Consider the following 24272-nt stretch of genomic DNA (forward strand, 5'->3'; position numbering starts at 1 on the left):
GGAAGGCCACATGCAGGCACAGGGAGATGATGGCCATCTCTAAGCCAAAGACTGAAACCTTCAGATGGAACAACTCTGTTGTCATATTGATCTTGGACTTCTTGCCTACAGAACTGTGGGCAGATAAAGGTCTGTAGTTTGAAGTCACCCTATATGTGGTCCTTGTTACAGCAGCCCATGCAAACTCATACAAGGGGATAATGTGCAGAAATGTGGGTGTGGGAGGCCTCACAGCTTCTCTGGGAACTCTGAGCCCATTGGTAGAACTATGGGGAAATTATTCTAGGAAGAGAGCTGATTGGTAGAGAAAGAAGAAGGGGGGCAATGGTTTGCAAACTCATATGCCTACATGAACGAAGTAGGTCATGTGTAGAACAGTACATGTGTAGAACAGGGAAGGGTGGAGTCTGGTCAGCTGTCATGCACAAGCTCTAGCTCAGGGAGGCAGGTGCACAGTGATTCGGCCGATTGCTGTCACATGGGAATGGGAGCCAAATGTTGCCAGATTTCCCCATTTTTCATAAGCCGGAAGTGTGAATTTTTTAAGTTTTATCACATTTAAATTTGGCAACCAAATGAATAGCTAAAGCCTTCGTTATTATGTGGACCACAAAATAAATAAATGGACTAGAGAAAGCTTATTGGCTGCCAATTTGTAATCCTTGAACTATCTGAGGACTGATTCATAAAAGATGTTGTAAGAATGGCAAGGAACTTAAACTTTTCCTATTTGATAGGCCAGGACTCTTGACAACTTTCAAAGGCAAATGACATGAACTTACACAGGTGGTGTTTTATGATGGGGTCAGCAAACATTTTTTAAGGGGCTGTATGGTCCATGTTTTTGACTTTTTGGCAACATGGTCTCTTGCAACTCAAGTCTGCTGATGCAGCATAAAAACAGAAGCAGACAGTATGTAAATGGGTAGATGTGGCGGTGTGCCAATGCACTGTATTTTAAAAACAGATGGTGGGTCAGACTTGTCCCAGGGGTTGCGGTTGGCTGATTCCTGGTTTAGAGGACTGGAGACTTTAGCCAGGAGGTGGTTTTCAGAGAATGGTTGAGATAAGAGACGAATTGGTGTTATGGTGATGGGGAGGGTGAAGGTGAGACATGGCTAAGCTGTCTTGCAGGTCACACTATCGGGACTTGCTCACTGGTAGGTTGGTGAGGAAGACAGGGAGAAGAACCATAGACAAGGCCCAGGTTTCTGGATGGACTGATGGAGCCAGTTTGAACCCTAGTAGTACCTGTCACCTCCTCCCACCTCCCCTAAGCCAGCTCATTCCACTTTGGGGTAACCATGTTGAATCCCTTCTCTCCATTTTCCATGATCTATTCAAAGAAACCTGCATCACAGGGTCCCTAGCATTGTCCCACATTACCCCAGGGCTGAATTTGAAAACTTCATTCCAGTAAGAGCAGAGGCAATGAGAAAGTTTATTATCTGTTGCCTTTGGGTTATTACAGAGTCTCTAGAACTGGTCTTGGGATAGCAAAATGGGTCTCCAAGCAATTAGAGCAACAAGGTCCTGCAGGGATCACAGCCTGCTAGGACATGGGATGCCAATCACTCCATCTCTGTAGATCCCTGTTTCCTGGAGCAGTGTGGAAAACATTGGCTAAATTGTACTCAGAGCAGGGGATGCACGGCCAAGCCTGAAGTGCATCCATCAGGCTCTGGTTCGTGCCTGCAAATTCAGAAGTGCACTTTGATGTGCTCCAGGTGGCCACTGGAGCCATGCAGGGCACCGGGGGATGCTGGGCTCTCGCTGTCTCTCTCTTTTCTCTGCCAGAGCCTACAGATGCTCTCAGAAGCACGAGTGCCGAGGAGCGTGAGCACAGGGCCTGTGGCGGAGCTAATGAATTCTGCTTTCAGGTTTGCTGTGTCTGCTGCAGCTGCTGCTGAGATGTGTGTGCAAAATGGTCCTCTGACACTTAACAGAGAGAGGAAGACAGGTTGTATAGACGAGTGTGCAGCAGGCTAGGCTGCCTCTGCCTTTGAAGGTGGAGGCTGGGAAGGAACCTATGAGAGTGCTATGCTTTGAGTGTGACCCCAAAGCTCACGTGTTGGAGCCTTAATTCCCAAATGGGTCAGTGTTGGGAGGTGGGGCATGGTGAAGAGGGTATTTGGGTCATGGGGGCAGAAACTTAGGAATGGATAAATGCTTCCCCTGCAGGAATGGTTTTGTTGCCTTGAGAGTTCCACCTTCTCTTGCTGTTTTTTCCCCTATACCAGCTTCTCCTTCTCTTTTTCCTTCATGAGAGCCTTACCGTCCAGTCTTGGACTTTCCAGCCTCCAGAACCATGAGCCAAATCAGCCTTACAAACGTCTCAGTCTCGCGTATTTTCTTATAGTAAAAGAAGTTGGACCACGACAGTAGAGATCAGAGTATTTTTATTTTGAAATCACTCGGGTCTGGTCCTGTGGTCTAAGGTGAGTGAGACCTTGAACATATAGGAAGCTAAGAAAGATTCAGAGTAGAAAACAGGAGACTCCTCCAGTGGGCGTCGAGGCAGACAGTGAGACCATTCATACATATTTTATCATTGACCCCTCCTAGCAGCCCTGTAGCCAGCTGTGATGGCCAAATTTTGTGTCAGCTAATTAGTAAATGCATGCATACATCCATTTATGTGATTGATTCACAAAATCAGTGGGCAAAGAGGTGCCCAGATCATGGGTGGAACATTATCTCTGGGAGTGTCTGTGTGAGTGTTTCCAGCAAAAAGCATTTGGCTCCGTGGACAAGGCAGATCCATTCACAGATGTGGGTAGATTCATCCAATTCCTTCAGAGCCCGAGAAGAACAAGGCAGAGGCTTGATTAATTTTCTCTGTCTTCTTGAGCTGAGTCATTTATCTTCTCTGCCCTCAGGCACTGCTGCTCCTTGTCCTCCAGCTCTTTGGACGTGGCCCAGGAGGTACACCATTGGTTCCCCTGGTTCCCAGGTCTATGGACTGGGACTGAGTTACCCACTGGTTTTCCTAGGTATCCAGTTTGCAGATGTTGCATTGTGGAGTTCTTCTTGGTCCCCATAATTGAGCGAGAGCTAATTCCTATCATATAAAGGGTTTTTAGGAAATCCAAGAGAAATTTGTATTATGAAATAAAAAAAAGACTATACATGGATTTCAAAACACTTTACATCAAAATAAGCTTATATTTTAATTCCATTTTCCAACAGACTCTTTGAAGTTCCCTCATAAATCACCCTCATCTACACACACATGTACACACATACACACACATATACACACACAAGTACGTTGAAAAGTTCATGGAGAAATGGAATTGAAAGATGTTTATTTTGGTGCAAAAAGTTGTGAAATCCATGCATTGGTTTTTCATAGTATTTGTTTTCCATAAACTTTTGGAAAACCCCGAAAATAAATTTATATCTATCTAGATCAATCTCTCTCTATAAATAGATGTATATATCTATCTATATTGGTAGATCTCTCTGTATTAAAAGGTATCCATATCTGTGTTGTCTGTCATCTCTCTCTCTCCTATTGGTTCTGCTTCTCTGGAGAACCCTGACTAATACAGTAGAATTTAGATATTATAAATAATGCAGTGTAATTAACTTTGAGTGTAAGTCATATTCTTGGCTTTGTCTTGTTTTTTTTTCCTACTTTTGTTTTCTATTCTACCTAACTTTTTCACTTTTAAAAATTTTAATTGTAGTTGGAGGTGGAGTGGATAATAGATAGGGTGTGGGTCTGTAATCCACAGTTGTTTTTGTGCATGAGTTGATTTTTCTAGAGGGAAGGCTTCTTGAAGGAGGAAGTTTGGGCATTGTGGCTAACACAAGAGACTCAGAATTCTCTAGAGGGAACTTCCAGCCCCCTCCATGGGCTAAGTTTGGTGTTTGGAGAGACCAAACGTTCTTTATGCAAGCTGAAAGGAGATCAGTGAACTCCTGTTGATTGAACTGTTGGTATGTAGCCAGTGCCTTTGGCTCTGTCTGAGACCTTTTCCATTAGTTCTTCTAGGAGTCAGTCACTAGCTGGCCAGAGAGACAGGAAACACATTCCTAAGGCCAGAGGATTAGACCAGCTCATGTGGCCATGTGTGGGGCTGGAGAAGCTTTCACAGTGGAGGAGCACTGCTGGTCTTGGACTTTTAGAATGGAGTTTAGATAGGTGGATGGGGGGCCATTCCAACTGGAGAGCTGGGGGCACCAAATGGACAGAAACATAGCAGGAGATGGAGATAGTGAGGATGTTGGCCCAATGGAGATCCAAGTTGCCTGTTAAAGAGGGCAGGCGGTTCAATTCATTGAATCCTCCTTCTATGCGTGTTCTGCCCCTTGTGACTTTGTAGCTGCTCACATCACAGGAATGGAGTACTCATATATTTCACTGCCCTTTAGTGTTAGGGTTGGCTCTGTGGACTCCTTAGGCCAACTGATAACGGTGAGAGCTATTGTTCCGGTTCCAAGCCTAAGACTGAAGTCTGGCTTGTTCTTTTGTGTTGCTGCCATCACATGAGAAGCATATACTTGGGGCAGTCTGCTGGAGTCAGGAGAGGATGAGATACACATGGAGCAGAGCCAGCCACTCCAGACAAGCCCAGACTGAATCAGCAAGGCCAGCCGAGCCTGCATCAGCTAAACTGAAGAGGCATGAGTTACAAAACTTCTTATTTTTGTACACCACTGGATTTTGTGGTTGTTGCCCAGCAGTAAGCTATATTTTAGCCAGTTAACTAAGAGTGGAGTGAAGAAATTCACATCATCACCACATTCTGACAGGGTGCACTTGCTTCTAAAGCTTATGTGCACAATCTGAAGCTATTTACATTAGACTATTTTTTCTTTCTGGTACAATCTTCCCCAAAAGATAAAGTGATTTACTTAAAGCCATACAAGCTAGCAGCAGAACCAGGGCTAAGACAGAACAGCCCTAACTTCTAGGGCTATGGAGACCATTGCATTCTGTGACGTTTCTGTTCCTGATATTCATTCAGAGCGTAGTGTAAAGCCCAGCAAATTTTTCCTCTCAGGTTGGTGAGGTCTTAGGGTTTCAGCAGACACCAACACTCCACTGTTACCCTGATTGATGTGGCCATTTGCTGTAACATTTAGCAAGCTCTCCATCACATAAATGGCTGGAGAAGCTCCTGACACTTCCAGTAGGAAAGAAAGAGAAGCCATATTCTGTAGCATTGCAGGGTTGTCTGATCAAGCCCTGTTAAAGGGACTGGTGTGCACCAGGGCATGATGGCTGAATCACTGGTGTTTCTCTGTCCCATGTGTCTTCAGCATTTCTTCTGGGGGGTTTAAGAGATTAAAGGGACATGGAGAGCCACACCTATTTCTCTGTTTCCTCCTGCTTGTACCTGACTTTCATCATCTGCTGGATGAGCAGCTTATAACGCTGATTCTATCCCTTAATGGGTTTCCATTATGAGTGATGGGAGGTAAAGGTGGGGAGAGGGTCCAGAGAAAAAATGACAGGTTTGGTGTGAAGGTCATGGATTCCTTTGTTTCCCTTCTACATTTCCCACTCCATCATTTCTTCCCTTCCGTGCAGCATTCTGTCATTTGGGCCAGGTCCTCTCAAGGGTCGTATTAACTGGTTCTCACTTCCCCTTCAGAGTCCACATACAGTAGTTCTTCCTAACTTCTCCACTGCGCCCAATCCTTCCCTGTATCCCATGATGACTTCACCTTGGTGTCTCTCAACCAAGCTGCCCTTGGAAAATACCTAGGGGAACTGCTGATAGAACATGCTTTCTTTTTCTATTCTGTACCCCAGTCTCTTCTTCCCACACAATCACTTCTAAATATTCAAAAGAACTCTAAGAGTGCCCACCACCAGACAAAAATAGTTCTTGACTCTGCTTCTCTCTGGTTGCTGGTTCTTAGGCCTTATTCACTGTCAAATTCCTTGAAGTAGTTGCTCACACACCAAGTCCTCTCCTCTCACTTTATTCCAGCTGCAAGGTTTTCAGAACAGTTCTTTGAATGTGCCAGTCACTTTCCTGCCTCTGGTCTGGCCACACTGTTCTGTTTTGCTTAGAACACTTATTCCATCCTGGGTCTTATTTGCCCAGCCCCTTCCTGTCTTCCAGCTCTCACTTCAAGTTTCACTCTTGGGGCCGGCACTGTGGTGTAGTGGGTTAATGCCCTGGCCTGAAGCATCAGCATCTCATATGGGTGCTGGTTCGAAACTCAGCTGCTCCACTTCCCATCCAGCTTTCTGCTAAGGCCTGGCAAAGCAGTAGAAGATGGTCCAAGTGTTTGGGCACCTGTGCCAGCATGGGATATCTGGAGGAGGCTCCTGGCTACTGGCTTTGGATTGGCGCAGCTCTGGTTGTTGAAGCCAATTGGGGAGTGAACCAGCGAATGGAAGACCTCTCTCTCTCTCTCTCTGCTTTTCTCTCTGTGTAACTCTGACTTTCAAATAAATTAATAAATCTTTTTTTTGACAGATTGTGTTAGAGAGAGAAAGAGGCAGAGAGAAAGGTCTTTCCTCTGTTGGTTCACCCCCCAAATGGCCGCTACGGCTGGAACTATGCTGATCCGAAGCCAGGAGCCAGGTGCTTCATCCTGGTCTCCCATGCAGGTTCAGGGGCCCAAGCACTTGGGCCATCCTCCACTGACCTCCCGGGCCACAGTAGAGAGCTGGACTGGAAGAGGTGCAACTGGGACTAGAACCCGGCGTCCATATGGGATGCCGGCACCGGATGCGGAGGATTAACCAAGTGAGCCATGGCACTGGCCCCATAAATAAATCTTTAAAAAATTTTTTTCACTCTTTAGAGATCTCTTCCTTTACTCTCCCAATCAAGATCAGATCCCCATTGTTTCACTCTTTCATAACACACTGTTTTTTTTTACTTCACTTTTCCATGGTAATTAGAAGTTATATATGATGGAATATATCAGTCAGGAAAGAAATGAATTATAATAATAAGAAATTATTAGATTAAGCAATACATATGGATATGTAGCCTATATGAGAATGGGTTTATATTAGGGTTGAGAGGGTGAGATCTGGACAGACTGGGTTCAAAATCAAGCCCTATCACTTACTATCTATGTGATGTTGGGCCAATCATTTCCCCTCTTTGTGTCTCTACACTTATATGTACTAGGGAATATTTTATATAACTAATGTGATTATAAACAACATGCATTGAGTCAACAAAATTAGACAGTCATAACTTGGTCAGGAAGATTAAGTCTTTGCCAGAGAGATGCTAAGAAACCAACCATGATGGAAATGAGGCACTGCACTTCTGACATTTTCATCACCACATAAGTAGGAATTGTTGGAGGGGAGTCCAGAGAGTATCTCAGAGGGTAGTAGTGAAGATCACTAGGGAGGTCTACATTGTGATTAAAAGAGGACTCAGTGAGTTTTATAGCAAGAAGTTCTTGGCGGGGGTGCCTGCCCACTATTTTTCTGATTGGTGTTGTTGCAACCAGATTATATGAATGGAATTTTGTGAATTCACATTGTTTCCTTCATTCTACCTCTTGTCATTGATTCCTGGGGGAACTCATCGACTGAGAGGTGTGGTGGCCATCTTCTTAGTGGCTTTTGTGAGTTGGCCTTGGTTGCTGCCGTTGTGCTACTCTTTCACCTTAATGTCTTGTTTCTTGCTGGGAAACACAAAGGGATTGAGCTGTAGGATGTAAATGCAACATCTCAGAACCTTGAGCAGAGCCAGTAAGAGCAACAGGACCACAAACCCATCTCTATGGAAGGAAACTGGGCTTGAACACAGGGAGATCTCTGAACTCTGAGCTTGGACACAGGGAGATCTCTGGGGACTTACAGATAGGACAAGAGAATTCAGGGAGAGGGAAGAGTGTAGTCAGAGGTCCTTAAGTAGGTACAGTCATGGAGATCAAAGATTTGGAAGACCCGCAGAGCTGGATGAGGAGGGACTAGCGGGAAATTATAGGGAGATGATGCTAGGCAGGAAGGACCACAGCTACGGAGTTATGGGCCAGCACAAGGAAGCCACTTTATGAAAATTCTTTTAAACACTTTATTTGATTTAAATTTGAGAATGGAAAGGGCTATTTTGTGAAAGATTTAACCACGTGCCAGCAAATGTCACCAGACTCATTATCATTACAGAAGTCATTATTCAGTTGTAGATTGACAAGATGACTGCATTTTGCTTTATGGTGAAATCCTCCTATGGAAATAAATACACCTCCTCTAACAGTTTGAGTTTTCATTTGAGCTTGGAACTGTGCACAGTAACCATGTGTCAAAAAGACATGTAAACATTTAACACAGAGACAGAGAGAGACAGAGGTAGAGGTTGAGTTTGTATTGTATGATGGTGGTGGTCAGGCTGGTGTTGGGAAATGACATGGCTGGTTTGGAAAATCTGACTCCATAGAGCTAAAGAAAGTGCAACTAATTCCGTGTGTCAATCCTACAGCCTTAGGAACCACGTGGGTTTCAAGTGGCAGACAGAAAACATGAAAGAGCTGAAGGGTTCTCTCGGATCCTTGCTATTCAAAGTATCTGCATACCAGCAGCACTGGCACCACCTGGGGCCTTCATGGAATTACAGACTCTCAGTTTTCCCCAAACCTGCTGAATCAGAATCTGCATATATCAAGACCCCCAGATCATTTGTGTACACAACAAACTTTGAGAAGCTCTTTTGGAAATGATCTGTTTGATTGGGTAGTGTATGCTTTCCAGATTGTCAGTGTGGTGAGGGCTGTGGGGTTGGATAAATTTGATCTCTAAGGCCTGGACCTCTTATCTGCCTTGGAAGAGGCTCTGTAGAGCCTCAGCTTCCCTTACATTCATCAAGAAGAGTGAGATTTGCTGGCAGTTCTGCTGTGAAGATTAGATAAGCAAACATAAGGAAAGTGTGTGCACAAACCTAAGGATCAATAAATGATAATTCTTTTACTCTTCCTCAAGATAATGAAAAGTGTCCTTATGGAGTGCAATTAGGAGTCAGCTCAACGATCAAAATAAATAAATAAGTAAATAAATAAATAAAACCCAACCAAAGAAACCCACTAAAATTTATTGGGCACTTACTTACTTATTTTATGCCAGATACTCTATTAGCAGTGTTTGCCTGGTGCAAAGCCTGCTATGAGACAATAGGTCACTTAGAGAACCTGTTTGCTTCAGTTTTCTTATTTGTGAAATCGGGATTATAACACTATTTATTTCTTTGTGAAAATTATATGGGTAACATACACATGCTCAGTGCTTAATTGTCAGGTGTGTAAGGATTATGGAAGACACATTGGCTATTATCAATACACTTATTTAGTCCTTACTGTCACTCTCTGGAAATGAGAGTTAACATTTCTATGTTACAGTTGAAAAGGTGAGAGGCTAAAGAACCTTCAAGGGCTACATGGGCCAGTAAAGGATAGAATCAGGATGTGAACCCACATCTCAGCCTCAGAGGATATGCACCTCACCGACTCATAGACCCATGCTCTTAATATGCAGGGGTTGAGGAAGTAGCCCTGTGTCCAGACCAGCTGCCCCAGGATTTGCTTTTAAGTTTCTTCCTTCTGGTAGTAAGGGCACCACCAGATACAGTGGGAAGAAATCAAAGTGCCAGCTCCAGGATGTGCAAAGCCAAGACTTTAAAGGCACTCGTGCTCATCTTAATGCATCCCTTTGAAATGCTCTGCTCATTACCTGTCAAGCGCAATTTGGAAACACGTGCTGGAGGAGGTACGTGTGGGTTGCTCCCTGACACCGTCTCTTGCATTATATATCCAGTGACAGCCATGCAGACTCAAGCTGGGCTTGACTTATTTATGGGGCAGCTGAGCTCCAGCTGAACTAGTTCTTGGTAGTTGCAGTGGATTTCACTAGAAAAAAACGGAATCTGCAATTTGGGGAGGTCATTATTTTTTTGTAAGATCGTTAAAAAGAATTTTCCAATTACCATCAGAATGAAAGAAACATTTTAAATTACAAATTCAGCTGGAAGTATATAAAGGAAACTTGTACTAGTTGAAGACTGAGAGTGTTGGATTCAGTATAACTCAGTGTGCACCTGAATTCCAAACCTGTCTCTCTGTGTGATACCAGGTGAATGACTATGACTATGGGCAAGTTGCTTCATCCTTCTGTTTTTGGGAAACGGTGACTTGATCAGCATAGCCCTGACTGTTAATGAACAACTTAATACATTATCCCTCTTAGTAGTTTTTTAGTCTGTTCTACTTAATACGACTGGTTTAATTCTGTAATTAATACACAGTTATTCTTAAGTGTTGAAAATTAACTGAAATGTGATCCCTGTTAAACATAAGAGTGGGAATAAGAGAGGGAAGAGATGTATAATTTGGGACATGCTCAAGCTGACTTGCCCCAAATGGTAGAGTTAGAAACATACCAGGGGACTCCAATTCAATCCCATCAAGGTGGCATGTACCAATGCCATCTCACTATTCCAAGTGATCAATTTCAGTTCACAATTGATCATAATGAAAGGACTAAGAGTCAAAGGGAGCACATAAACAAGTCTAGTACCTGCTAACACTAACCGATAGAATAAATAAGGGGGAGAGTGATCCAACATGGGAAGTGAGATACTCAGCAGACTCATAGAATGGCAGATGTCCTAAATAGCACTCTGGCCTCAGAATCAGCCCTAAAGGCATTCGGATCTGGCTGAAAAGCCCATGAGAGTATTTCAGGCATGGAAAGCCAAGACACTCTGGCAAAAGATCTCTGTGAGTGAGATCCCAGTGGAAAGAACAGGTCTTCAAAGAAAGAGGTACCTTTCTCTGAAGGGAGGAGAGAACCTCCACTTTGACTATGACCTTGTCTAAACAAGATAAGAATCGGAGAACTCAGAGGGCTTCCATAGCCTTGGAAACTCATGACTGGAGCATAGGGAGATTACTGATGCCATAGACAGGAGTGTCAATTGGTAAAGTCAACAACAGGAGTCACTGTGCACTTACTCCTCATGTAGGATCACTGTCCTTAATGTGCTGTGCATTGAGATTTAATGCTATAACGAGTACTCAAACAATATATTTCACTTTGTGTTTCTATGGGGGTGCAAACTGTTGAAATCTTTACTTAATGTATACTAAACTGATCCTCTGTTAAAAAAAAAAAATTATGAACTCCCAACTTGACTCTCACTGGGATTAAACATGACAATAGGTCTGATCTGATTTCATCATCATTTAAAAAAAAATCATCTATTATTTTTCACTTTATGTTTCTGTGTGGGAGCAAACTGCTGAAATCCTTACTTAAGGTATACTAAGCTGATCTTCTGTATATTAAGATAATCGAAAATGAATCTTGATGTGAATGGAAGGGGAGAGGGAGTGGGAAAGGGGAGGGTTGTGGGTCGGAGGGACGGTATGGGGGGGAAGTCATTGTAATCCATAAATCGTACTTTGGAAATTTATATTCATTAAATAAAAATTAAAAATAAATAAATAAATAAATCTTTTTTAAAAAAATAAAAAAAAACTAAAAAAAGATTTATTTATTTATTTGAAAGACAGAGTTGCAGAGAGAGAGGGATATATATATGTGTATATATATATCTATATATATACACACACACATATATATATAGAGAGAGAGAGGAGAGGCGAGGAGAGAGAGGTGGGTGGGGAGAGATCCACCATCTGCTGGTTTACTCCCCAAATGGCCGCAGTGGCCAGAGCTGAGCCAATCCGAAGCCAGGAGCCAGGAGCTTCCTTCAGGTCTCATATGTGGGTGCAGGGGCCTAAGAACCTGGGCCATCCTTTGCTGCTCCCCCAGGCACACCAGCAGGGATCCAGACTGGAAAGGGAGAACATGGACACAAACCAGCACCCACATGGGATGCCAGCAGGGTGCAGCTCAATTAGCCATGCCACAGTGCCAGGCCCTCCTTCTGGGTTTTAGTTTGCGTTTTGTTAAGGCCAACATTCTGATTGTCCTGGGAAGATTAAATAAGATCTTGCAGATAGAGGGCTTGTGTAAAATCTGGTACACAGTAGGTACTGTGTACACATCAGCTATTGTAACTAACAGTGTGGTATTGGCTCTGTGATGTGGGAAAGTTAAGGTAAGATTATTTCTTTTAAAATTTCTTCTAAATCAGTAATATGAGATACTGAAAAGGTTCATGGAAAAATGGAATTTTGAAAAATCCTTGCATAATTTTTTTCATAATATGCATTCCCATGAACTTTTTGAAAATTCCTCAGAAGCATGGATTTCAATCTTTTTGCACCAAAATTAGCTTCCTTTAATCTCATTTTCTATGACTTTTTGAAGTATCCTTGTATGTCATGTTTTCCTTCTAAAGTCCTTTTTTGTTATATGCCTTCAAGGACAGGAGAATTGAATCTACCTCCATGCCTACTTCTATATTTGCATCTATGTATGTAGAAATGTATGTATATATGTATCTATCTGTAATCTCTATCTATCTATCTGTCATCTGTCTGTGATGCCTATTCTATAGGAACTCAAGAAATGACAGGAAAAATGTCTCAAAATATTATCATATTATCATTCCTCGATAGCAGACAAACTCAGTGTGAATTTGTCTTGTGGGTAGATAGTGAATTTGTGGGCAACACATTAACTTATTACTACATTTCTGAGTACATTAGAGATTAATTGCTGGATTTTTCATGGTTGTTTCACTTTCTCTCCTTGTCTCATCTATATGATACAGTTGGGAAGGACTGAGCTAAGTCTAATGAAACCTACCTTCACTATCCAAGTGCACCACACAAGGCCTAAAGTTGATCCTTTTTTCACTCTTTAACCAACATGTGCAATTCGGGACATGCTCAAGCTGACTTACCTCAAACGGTAGAGTTAGAAACATACCAGGGGATTCGAATTCAATCCCATCGAGGTGGCATGTACCAATGCCATCTCACTAGTCCCAGTGATCAATTTCTGTCCACAATTGATCGTAATGATAGGACTAAGAACCAAAGAGATCACATAAACAAGAATAGTGTCTGCAAATACTAGCTGATAGAATCAAAAAGGGAGAGAATGATCCAACATGGGAAGTGAGATACACAGCAGACCCATAGAATGGCAAATGTCCTAAACAGCACTCTGGCCTCATAATCAGCCCTTAAGGCATGCGGATCCGGCTGAAATGCCCATGAGAGTATTTCAGGCATGGAAAGCCAAGCCACTCTGGGGGGAAAAAAAGACCCTAAATGAAAGATCTCGTGAGTGAGATCCCAGTGGAAAGAATGGGTCATCAAAGAAGGAGGTACCTTTCTCTGAAGGGAGGAGAGAACTTCCGCCTTGACCATGGCCTTGTCTAAATATGATCAGAGTCAGTGAACTCAGGGGGCTTCCATAGCCTTGGCAGCTCATGACAAGAGCCTAGGGTGATTACTGATGCCATAAACAAGAGTGTCAATTTGTTAAGTCAACAAGAGGAGTCACTGTGCACTTACTCCTCATGTAGGATCTTTGTCCTTAGTGTGCTGTACATTGAGATTTAATGCTATAACTAGTACTCAAACAGTATTTTTCACTTTATGTTTCTGTGTGGGAGCAAACTGTTGAAATCTTTACTTAATGTATGCTAAACTGATCTTCTGTATATAAAGAGAATTGAAAATGAATCTTGATGTGAATGGAAGGGGAGAGGGAGTGGATAAGGGGAGGGTTGCGGGTTGGAGGGACGTTATGGGGGGAAGCCATTGTAATCCATATTCTGTACTTTGGAAATTTATATTCATTAAATAAAAGTTAAAAAAATAATGATTAACAACACTTTTAAAGCAGGCAGATTTCTTCTTTACTTAGTATAGAGTTAGTCTTCTGTATATAAAGTTAATTAAAAATGAATCTTAATGAAGAATGGGATGGGAGAGGGAGGAGGTGGGATGGGAGTGTGGGTGAGAGGGTGGGTATGGGGAGAAGAACCGCTATATTCTAAAAGCTGTACCTATGAAATTTATATTTATTAAATAAAAGCTTTCTAAAAAAAGTAGACAGGTTTCTTAAAATATTTTTAATGGTGTTGAATACAATTTTTTCTGTAAGAAGAACTAATGGAGAGATGTAATTTTCATAATAGTTATCACTGATATTATTATATTCCATGAGAGAGAAAGAGGGAGGGAAGGAGAGAGCAAAGTCAGGGGAGCGAATAATGCATAGCTGAGTGTTGTTAGCATGACAGCCATCATTCCTGATATCTGAATACTGTTCTGTGACATCCAACAAACTCACACACACCCTTCCTTATTTCATCCTCACAGCCACTGTGGGAGCAGAAAATGGTTATCCTACTACACAGATTGGAGAGGTGAGGTTCTGAGTTGTTTGTCTGAATAGGCATCCCTCTGGGAAACCAAAGGATTGGGTTCCTACTGCATTTTTGTAGACTCTGAGTTCAGTATTCTCTAAACTGCAACACAGCCTTTCTAGAGTAAGTTCAGCCAGTGCTTTCCTTCCTATTGTCCCATCTCTTTGATCTTCATGCCCTGAAATGGTTCAGAAGTGGGTTGTTTGGTGAACAGAATCTCCACATTAATTGAAAACCATCCAGGAGAACCTACCCTTAAAGTTAGTTTCACCACGCGGGAACACATTATATTCTAAAACTCCCTAGGGAGGAAATCTTTTGATTCTGAGAGCTCTTCAGGATCTTATAAGGTCTGAGCACTTTATAGTAAAAGCATTGACTTCTCTTTGAAGGGTCTGTGAAAACTTTCTGGTGACTATGAGCTCCCTGGTTGCTCATATTCTAAATAAACAGATGTGTGGTGAGCTTGGGCTGCACTCAGTAATTAGTCCTGACTGCAGAGGAAGCCCCTTCCTTTGCCCATTTCTTACGTCTTTTCCAGTCTCCCCTGTGTTGGCACATGTATTAGTCCAGAGCAGCACGGCTTATTAACTAACTGACGAACGAATTCAGCCAACTCGATTGAGCGCACAGACTGAGGGCTACATATTCTGAGAATTTGCTGTGGCCTTTCTCTTTCTGGGTGAAAGATCAGCGATGTCACAAGCAGCTCCCTCAGCTTGGGGGAAGCCAGCTCTGCAGCTCTTGTTCCAAGGCAGTGTCTTTAGAATGTGACCTGGAATTCTCCAGGTTGTGAGTTCTGGCTACCTGGTGAACTCTCCCTCTAGAAGAGGGAGAAAAGAGGAAGAGGAGGAGGGAGAGAGAAAGGAGGAGCAGAAGCAGAAGAGAGGGGAAGAGGAGAAGAAGTAGGAGGAAGAGGAGCAGGAGTGCATGGATATATGTGTGCAGGGCAGGGATGTATGGCATCACCTTCTTGGGTGACACCAAAGGTGCTGCTCCTTCCACCCAGGTGTCCTGCTTTGCATTCACAGCGGATGTCTTTGCAGGACTTCCTGTGCAGCATTTATATCCTGGCAGGGCAGGGGAGTCCTGGGTGGCTCTCTGTTGTATAAGTCAATTTGCTCATCACTTTAACTGCAAGGAAAGGAGGCTTTTCTTTCTGAACAACGTTGTCTCTCTTTCCCACTCCTCTCCCCTGCTTGGAAGGCTCATGTTTGCTTGCTTGCTTGTTTATTTGATTAGTCTGTCTGTCTCTTGGTTTGGGATAAAAGAGTACATATGGGGTGTAAGAGAAACTAGACTTTGATTTCTGTTTCTTAGAAGGAAATTCCTGTCAATCCTAAATAGCATTTTGGGTAATGCAAAGGGGACATTTGTGTTTGCAGCCTAAGGAAGGACTAAACCTGCATCACAAGTGTCCTTCAGTTGCCAGCATTGAGTGCACCAAGAGAAAAAGAAGGTAGGAGGCTTGATGAAAGGAAAACCTAAGGTAGATTTCCTGGAGGCCTCTGACTCTGAATCCTAGTAAAGAAATAAAAAAAAGGTCTCTCTGGAAATCACTGTTCATTCCCCATCACTGTGACTTCATTGGAAACTAGAAGAGGGTGACTTACATTAGAGTACCAGCTCCTGGAACAGAGAATGCTTTGGATAATTCCTGGAAAACTTCAAACACCTTCATAGTTAGTATTTATTATAATGATTATTAGGAGGCAAAACATCACTACTACATCAACCTTAGCATGAATAAAATTTCTGTTTAACATACATCAAATAGGGGCCAGCGCTGTGGCATAGTCGGTAAAGCCACTGCCTGCAGGGTCAGCATCCCGTATGGGCACTGGTTCGAGTCCTGGCTACTCTACTTCCGACACAGCTCCCTGCTAATGTGCCTGGGAAAGCAGTGGAGGATGGCCCAAATCCTCAGGCACCTGCACCCATGTCGGAGACCTAGAAGAAGTTCCTGGCTCGTGGCTTCAGATCAGCGCAGCTCAGCCATTGCAGCTATTTGGGGAGTGAACCAGTGGGTGGAAGACTTCTCTCTCTGCCTCTCTGTAACTCTGCCTTACAAATAAATAAATAAATAAATATTTTAAGAAATATAAAAAATACACCAAATAAAAAGGTGAGGATAAGGCATTTGGGCTAGTAGTTATGATAAGATGCTCTTGTCCCATATTGAAGTGTTTGGGTTTGATTCCATTTTTTAAAGATTTATTTTATTTTTTTGAAAATAAGAGTTACAGAAAGAGAGGAGAAACTTCTGGAAATCCACTGGTCACTCCCCTGATGGCTGCAACAACCTGGGCTTGGCCAGGCTGAAACCAGGAGCCAGGAGCTTCATCTGGGTCTCCTGTTTGAGTGGCAGGGGTCCAAACACTTGGGCCGTCTTCCACTGCTTTTCCCAGGAACGGAGCTGGGTTGGAAGTGGAGCAGTTGGGACATGAACCAGTGCCCATATGGAATGCCAGCATTGCAGGTGGCAGTTTTACCCACCATGCCACAATGCTGGCCCTTATGTTTGATTCCTGGCTCTGATTCCAGTTTCCTGCTTCGGCATACCTTGGGAGGCAGCAATGATGGCTCAAGTACTGGGTTGCTGCCACCCACTTGGGAAACATAGATTGAGTGCCTGGCTCCTGGCTCCAACCCCTACCCAGCTCTAGTCACTGTGGGCATTTAGGGAATGAACCAGTGGATAGGAGCTCTTGCTTTCTGTGCTTCTCTCTTTCTTTCTCTCTCTCTCTCATTTTCTGTCTCTCAAGTAAATAGAACAAATAATGTATTTGAAGGGAAATATTAAGCAAACAATAGAGCAGGCAGTGCACCAGCAAAGCAGAAAGCTGTGAAGACAGCACTTGAATGACTAAAGCCCAGGAAAAGTCCTCTTAAAGAATAAAAATCATAGATGCTTTCTGTTGAGTTTAAAGGTACCTAGATGGGAATCCTGGACTTTGGTTATGCTTGGTTGGCTGGAAGCCACACTTTGGAACCTGAACCGAAAAACCTCATTCATGCCAATATTTATAAGGGTGTTAGTAAGGACAGTAGGTAGTGGATGTTTATGGTTTTTTGCCTGGTCAGCGTCTAACTCCCCTTATTGTGTTCAGGGAAGCAGCTACAGCCTGTCTTGGAGATGTGCCCGGTTGCTGCTTCTGCTGTAGGAGTTAAAACGCCAGTGTTTTCTTTCCATGGTCTCTGGAGGATAGATGGTGGTCTTTAGAACTGAGTTCAGTCACTAACATTCTTCCTAGGACCTTGAATCTGGGGATACCAACACAAAGAAACAGAGGCACTCTTGTTGGATTCTCTTCGGGAGTGAGATTTTGGGTGATTTTGCTTCTGGTTTCCCTTGCTTCCTTTTCATTTTCAAAGTCTAGTGAATCTTCAGAAGATTGGTTTTTGGACAATTTTAAAAAGTATTTTATTTATTTGAGAGGTAGAGTTACAGATAGAGAGAGGGAGAGGCAGAGAGAAAGGTCTTCCATCCGCTGGTTCACTCCCCAAATGGCCGCAGTGGCCAGAACTGAGCTGATCTGAAGCTAGGAGCCAGGAGCTTCTTCCGGGTCTCCCACATGGGTGTAGGGGTACTGCTTTCCCAGGCCATTAGCATAGAGCTGGATTGGAAGTGGAGCAGCTGGATCAGGAACCAGTGCCCATAAGGGATGCCAGTGCCGCAGGCAGAAATTTAGCCTACTGTGCCACAGTGCCAGCCCCAGTTTTTGGACAATTACAGGAGGAGGAGAATTCTGACGCTTCCTACTCCAAGGACACTATTTTGTTAGATTAATTGGTATTACTTCTTCCCTGATTTTGTTTCCCTATTTTTAACATAAGAGAGTTTTCATAACCAATTAAAGCATTTCTGACTTAAGGCTTTGGTGGCAGCAAAAAGACAGGCTTATCTGTATTGTTGAATGGAATTGTCAGCTTCTAGGGGAAATCTGATGATTCAAATTATTCATGCCCAGGAATGGGTGAAAACCTTCGGGGGTTCTAATACACAGGCTTAACTCCTTCTAGATGAAGGCAGACATGATGCCCGTAGGATCCTGATGCTGTGGGGCTCTGCCTGTACCCCTGGCTGGAACCTGAGTTTTCACCCCCATCTTTTTTGTTCTTTTGCTTTAATCAGCACCTCTCAGGCTTTTCTCATTTTCCATATCCCATTATACTTCTATCATAGGATATTTGCATATTCTCTTTCCTCTGCTTTGAATGTCTTCCCTTCTCTTTTCAATTAGTTAACTTCTGTACATCCTTCAGATATTATCCTGAAAATCACATTCTCCCAGCTTGCTCTTGACATTGGGAGGAGGGCATAAATTAGCACTCTCCCCAAGATTAAGAAAAAGACAAGGCGTGATTCAAAGTGAATCATTGTGTTAAATTGGACAAGCTGATGTCGAAAAGTACGGCTCATTTCTGTGGATAACTCAGATTCTTGATACTGAAACTAGAAGCAACTATATTCACACACTTTGTCACAGACTGCACGAGACCCAGCAGGATGCCTCAGAGTGGGCCTGCCTTTGTAAAACTGAAGCATGATATGACACCGAAAGTGTAAGCAACAAAAGAAAGAAATAGCTCAATGGGACTGGATCAAAACTAAACCACTTTTGTGTATCAAATGACACTATCAACAGAGTGAAAAGGCAGCCCTTGGTATGGGAGAGAATGTTTGCAAATCAGATATCTGATAAGGGATTAACTTCTAGAATATATAAAGAGTTCCTACCTCCTAAAGCTAACGGACAAGTTGATTTAAAGATGGGAGATGGATCTGAACAGACATTTCTCCAAAGAAGATGTGTACTTGATCAAAAAGTATATGGGGGGGGGCCGGCGCCGTGGCTCAATAGGCTAATCCTCCACCTTGCGGCGCCGGCAGACCGGGTTCTAGTCCCGGTTGGGGCGCCGGATTCTGTCCCGGTTGCCCCTCTTCCAGGCCAGCTCTCTGCTATGGCCAGGGAGTGCAGTGGAGGATGGCCCAGGTGCTTGGGCCCTGCACCCCATGGGAGACCAGGAAAAGCACCTGGCTCCTGGCTCCTGCCAGGATCAGCGCGGTGCGCCGGCTGCAGCGGCGGCCATTGGAGGGTGAACCAACGGCAAAGGAAGACCTTTCTCTCTGTCTCTCTCTCTCACTGTCCACTCTGCCTGTCAAAAAAAAAAAAAAAAAAAAAAAAAAAAAAAGTATATGGGGGGCTTGTGGCAGTGAGAGACTTCGGCAGACATGGCTCCCAGCGTGCCAGCAGGCGAACCCGAGTACCCTAAAGGCATCCGGGCCGTGCTGCTGGGGCCGCCCGGGGCTGGCAAAGGTACCCAGGCACCCAGATTGGCTGAAAATTTCTGTGTCTGCCATTTGGCCACTGGGGACATGCTGGGGGCCATGGTAGCTTCTGGCTCAGAGCTGGGAAAAAAGCTAAAGGCAACTATGGATGCTGGGAAACTGGTGAGTGACGAAATGGTCGTGGAGCTTATTGAGAAGAACCCAGAGACCCCTTCGTGCAAGAATGGTTTTCTTCTGGATGGCTTCCCTCGCACTGGAGGCAGGCAGAAATGCTTGACAACCTCATGGAGAAGCAGAAAGAGAAGCCTGATTCTATGATTGAATTCAGTATCCCAGATTCCCTGCTGATCCGGAGAATCACAGGAAGGCTGATTCACCCACAAGTGGACGTTCCTACCACGAGGAGTTCAATCCCCCAAAGGAACCCATGAAAGATGACATCACTGGAGAACCCTTGATCCATCGATCAGATGATAACGAGAAGGCCTTGAAGATCCGCCTGGAGGCCTGCCACACTCAGACCACCCCGCTTGTGGAGTACTACAGGAAACGGGACATCCACGCTGCCGTCGATGCGTCCCAGACCCCGGATGTCGTGTTTGCGTGCATCCTCGCAGCCTTCTCCAAAGCCACATCATAGTAACAGAAGGCCAGGCGGGACCGCACCACTGCTCATCACCCGCCACGTGATCCCTGCTCTTAGGTGCTGGGCAGAGGGGAAGGGTGGTCGGGGAAGGATGGAGAGGGAGGACTGGTGAGGAGCTCAAGGATTTGGAAGAGCAGCAGCGTTCTCGTAGTGAGGCAGCTTCTTTTACACACAGGTGGGCGTTTTAAAGGGGGAGGATTAATTAAAAAAACACTGTGATCAGAGAGAGGGTTTGGGTACAAATAGAGAGGCAGTTGTATTTTAAAGGAATCGGGTTTTCATTTACTTGAACTGGTGGTGATATTTTTTAAAGCCCATGCCCTGAGACCTCAGCTTTTATCTCAGAACCTCATGCGTTGCCAGGCCACAAATACAGGAAATTGAACTGAGATCTGTGTGTCCTGTAGCGTGGGACAGGAAGCATTTTGGGTACTGACCTTGGTTCCTCACACCATCAGATCAGAAAGCCATCTCCATGTCTGAGAGACCTGGGAGGTCGTGCACACAGGTGGTAGCTCAGCAAATCAAGTTTACTGGAGTCACAGGGAGGCTGGACTCGGTCCCTCCCTCTGACCTCCCGCTGATCTTGCCAGTCCACCTGCCCTCCTGGCTAAGTTCTCAGCAGCCACCCAACACACGTCTCAATGCTACACTCTTGCCTTATTCATCCGTGGTGTGTGAAGGGTCCTTCTTGAATCAACGAGCAAGTGTCCTACGCTGTATCATCCAAAGACTGTCCTTTCCACCCTCAAATCCTATGAATGGGATCCCTCAACAGCACTATGATGAATTGTCTTCAATGAAGTGCCTTTCTTAACTGACCAAATGCTGCCTTGTTTGACCCTTAAGTCAATAAAGTATATGAAAAATTAGTAAAAAAAAAGTATATGAAAAGATGCACAATATTGTTGCCATTAGAGAAATGTAACTCAAAGCCACAATTATACTTGATACCAATTAGGATAAAAATGCAAAATAAATTAACACATGCCACTGAAGATATAGGGAAATTGGAACTTTGTGCTGTGGAGATGGAAGTGTGTAGTCCTTATTGAAAACAGTGTGGGGTCGGTGCAACGGTTTAAGCCATGGTCTGTAGTGCTGGCATCCCTTATGGGCACTAGTTTGAGTCCTGGCTGCTCCACTTCTGATCCAGCTCCCTGGTAGTGGGCCTGGAAAGGTGGCAGAACGATGGCCCAAGTTCTTGGGCTGCTGCACCCATGTGGGACACTTGGATGAACTCCTGGCTCCTGGCTTAGATCTGGCCCAGCCCCGGCCTTTGCAGCCATTTGGAGAGTGAACCAGCAGATGGACTCTCCACCCCCCCTCCTTTCTCCCTCTGTAACTCTTGCCTTTCAAATAAATAAATCCATGAAAAATAAAACAGTGCAGTGGTTCTTCCAGAAACTGAAAAGAATAATCATATGATCCAGCAACTTCTGGGCATGCACCCCAAAGCAAGGGCTTGGGTAGACATCTGTATATTCATATTCATGGTGGCATTTTTCACAGAAGTCAAAAGACAGAAGCAACTTAAGTATCCATTGATAGATGAATGGATAAACTCAAAGTGTGGTATACACATACAACAGAATACATAAACAGGAAGGAAATTCTGATGTATGCTACAACTGGGATGAATCTGAAGGATATTATGCTAAGTGAAACAAGCCTGTTACAAATGGGCAAATACTGCACTATCTCACTTATACAAGGTGTCTAAAGTTATTACGTTCATAGAGGCAGAGAGTAGATGAGGGTTGCCAGGGGTTGGTCATTAGGGAGGAGTTACTGCTTAGTGTGCGCAGAGTCTCAAAGTTCTGGAGGTGGATGGTGGTGATGGCTGCACGACAGTGTGGTTTTCCTTGACCCTTCTGATCCATGCACTTCATAACAAAACAAAGGAAAACAGAAGAAAGCCAATGCTCTGGTGACTGGCTGCTGAGAAGGAGGAGGGAAAGGGCTTGGTTCCAGTTCTCTCCCTGACTCACTGGTTGATGATGGGGGAGGAAGGCCAGAACTGTTTTATGAATGGAAGTCGCCCTACTTGGGAAGCAATAGAGGGGTAGAGAAGAAGTCTCTCTCCAGAACTATACTTTCCCTTGTTCTTATAGACTCTTTTTTAAAAAAAATTAAAAATTTTTTTTATTTGACGGGTAGAGTTATAGACACACAGAGAGAGAGAGAGAGAGACAGAGAGAAAGGTCTCCTTCCGTTGGTTCACTCCCCAAAGGCTGCTATGGCTGGTGCTGTGCCGATATGAAGCTAGGAGCCAGGTGCTTCTTCCTGGTCTCCCATGCGGGTGTAGGGGCCCAAGCACGTGGGCCATCATCCACTGCCCTCCCAGGCCACAGCAGAGAGCTGGACTGGAAGAGAAGAAACCGGGACTAGAACCTGGCACCCATATGGGATGCTGGTGCCAGATGCGGAGGATTAACCAAGTGAGCCACAGCGCTGGCATTCTTATAGACTCTTTTATTTATTTATTTATTTATTTATTTTGACAGGCAGAGTGGACAGTGAGAGAGAGAGAGACAGAGAGAAAGGTCTTCCTTTGCCGTTGGTTCACCCTCCAATGGCCGCTGCGGCCGGCGCACCGCGCTGATCCGATGGCAGGAGCCAGGAGCCAGGTGCTTTTCCTGGTCTCCCATGGGGTGCAGGGCCCAAGCACCTGGGCCATCCTCCACTGCACTCCCTGGCCACAGCAGAGGGCTGGCCTGGAAGAGGGGCAACCGGGACAGAATCCGGAGCCCCGACCGGGACTAGAACCCGGTGTGCCGGCGCCGCTAGGCGGAGGATTAGCCTAGTGAGCCGCGGCGCCGGCCTTCTTATAGACTCTTACATGTGTATTTCTGCATGGCTGCTATCTCAAATTACAATTGTACTTCCATTTGTATAATCACTTAATGTGTTTTCCTTTGATTAGGTAGAGTCATATGAAATTGTCATTCCTGGAGTAAAAATGATTGACTGTTTGAGTGCAATAGCTCAATACTCAGCAGAGAGCAAGCTCCTGAAGCTTAAAGACTAGGTCTGGTCTAGAAAAGTCCTTGTGTACCAAGAGTGTAACGCAGAGCCTGGCTCAATGTAGAAGCTTAGCAATATTACAGTCCTCAAAAACCGTAAGTAACTGTTTGCTGAATGAATGACTTGGACTCTCCCACAAAATATCACAAATTAAAAGACATAAAGCTTTAAGTTTTTTTATTTTTTTGAGAGGTATGCAAGAGCATGTGCGTGCACTGGTGTGCATGCGTGCGCACACACACATACAGAGCGTGCTCTCATCCACTGGCTTACTCCCCAGATGCCTATATGGGCCAGGCCAAAGTTACGAGTTGGAAACTCAACCTGAATTTCCCACTTGGATGGCAAGGACCTAACTACTTGAGTTATTACCTGCTGCCTCCCAGGGTGTACATTAGTATGAAGCTGGACTTGGTTGTAGAACGAGGATTCAACCAGTTACTTAACTGCTAGGCCAAATGCCTGCCTCAGACTTAGTTCTTCAAAAAAGATACACAGTGAAATGTCTAATGTTGAGCACTAATACTAAAATATTGATTGATCAAATATAAATATTATTTTGCACATCCTGATTTTTTTTAAGATTTATTTATTTTATTTGAAAGAGTTACACAGAGAGAGAAGGAGAGGCAGAGAGAGAAAGAGAAAGATCTTCCATCTGCTGGTTCAATGCTGGTTGCAGTGGTCAGAGCTGTGCTGATCAGGAGCCAGGAGCTTCTTCGGGGTCTCCCATGTGGGTGCAGGAGCCAAGGACTTGGGCCATCTTCCACTGCTTTCCCAGGCCACAGCAGAGAGCTGGTTCCGAAGTGAAGCAGCTGGGACTCAAGCCGGCGTCTGTATGGGATGCTGGCACCACAGGCGGTAGCTTTACCCTGTATGCCACAGTGCCGGCCCCATCCTGATTTTTTATCTTGAAAAAATGAAGGAATAGAATTAAAGTAAGTTATTGGTCACTTTCTAGAACTTGAAAGAACCTCACCGAGTTTTGATAAATGGACAAGAATCTGCTTATGATTTTTTAGCTTTC

General features: G+C 44.2%; 1 long non-coding RNA gene and 1 pseudogene across 2 annotated transcripts in view; both read left to right on the plus strand.

The window, feature by feature from the left end:
* LOC108176784 (uncharacterized) overlaps window positions 1–24272 on the plus strand; it is a 196282-nt gene that overhangs the window by 102494 nt on the left and 69516 nt on the right. The gene's annotated exons all lie outside the window — the stretch shown is intronic.
* LOC100355691 (adenylate kinase 2, mitochondrial pseudogene) lies at window positions 19466–21101 on the plus strand (annotated as a pseudogene).

Source organism: Oryctolagus cuniculus, chromosome 19 (assembly GCF_964237555.1).
Source record: "Oryctolagus cuniculus chromosome 19, mOryCun1.1, whole genome shotgun sequence".
NCBI lineage: Eukaryota > Metazoa > Chordata > Mammalia > Lagomorpha > Leporidae > Oryctolagus > Oryctolagus cuniculus.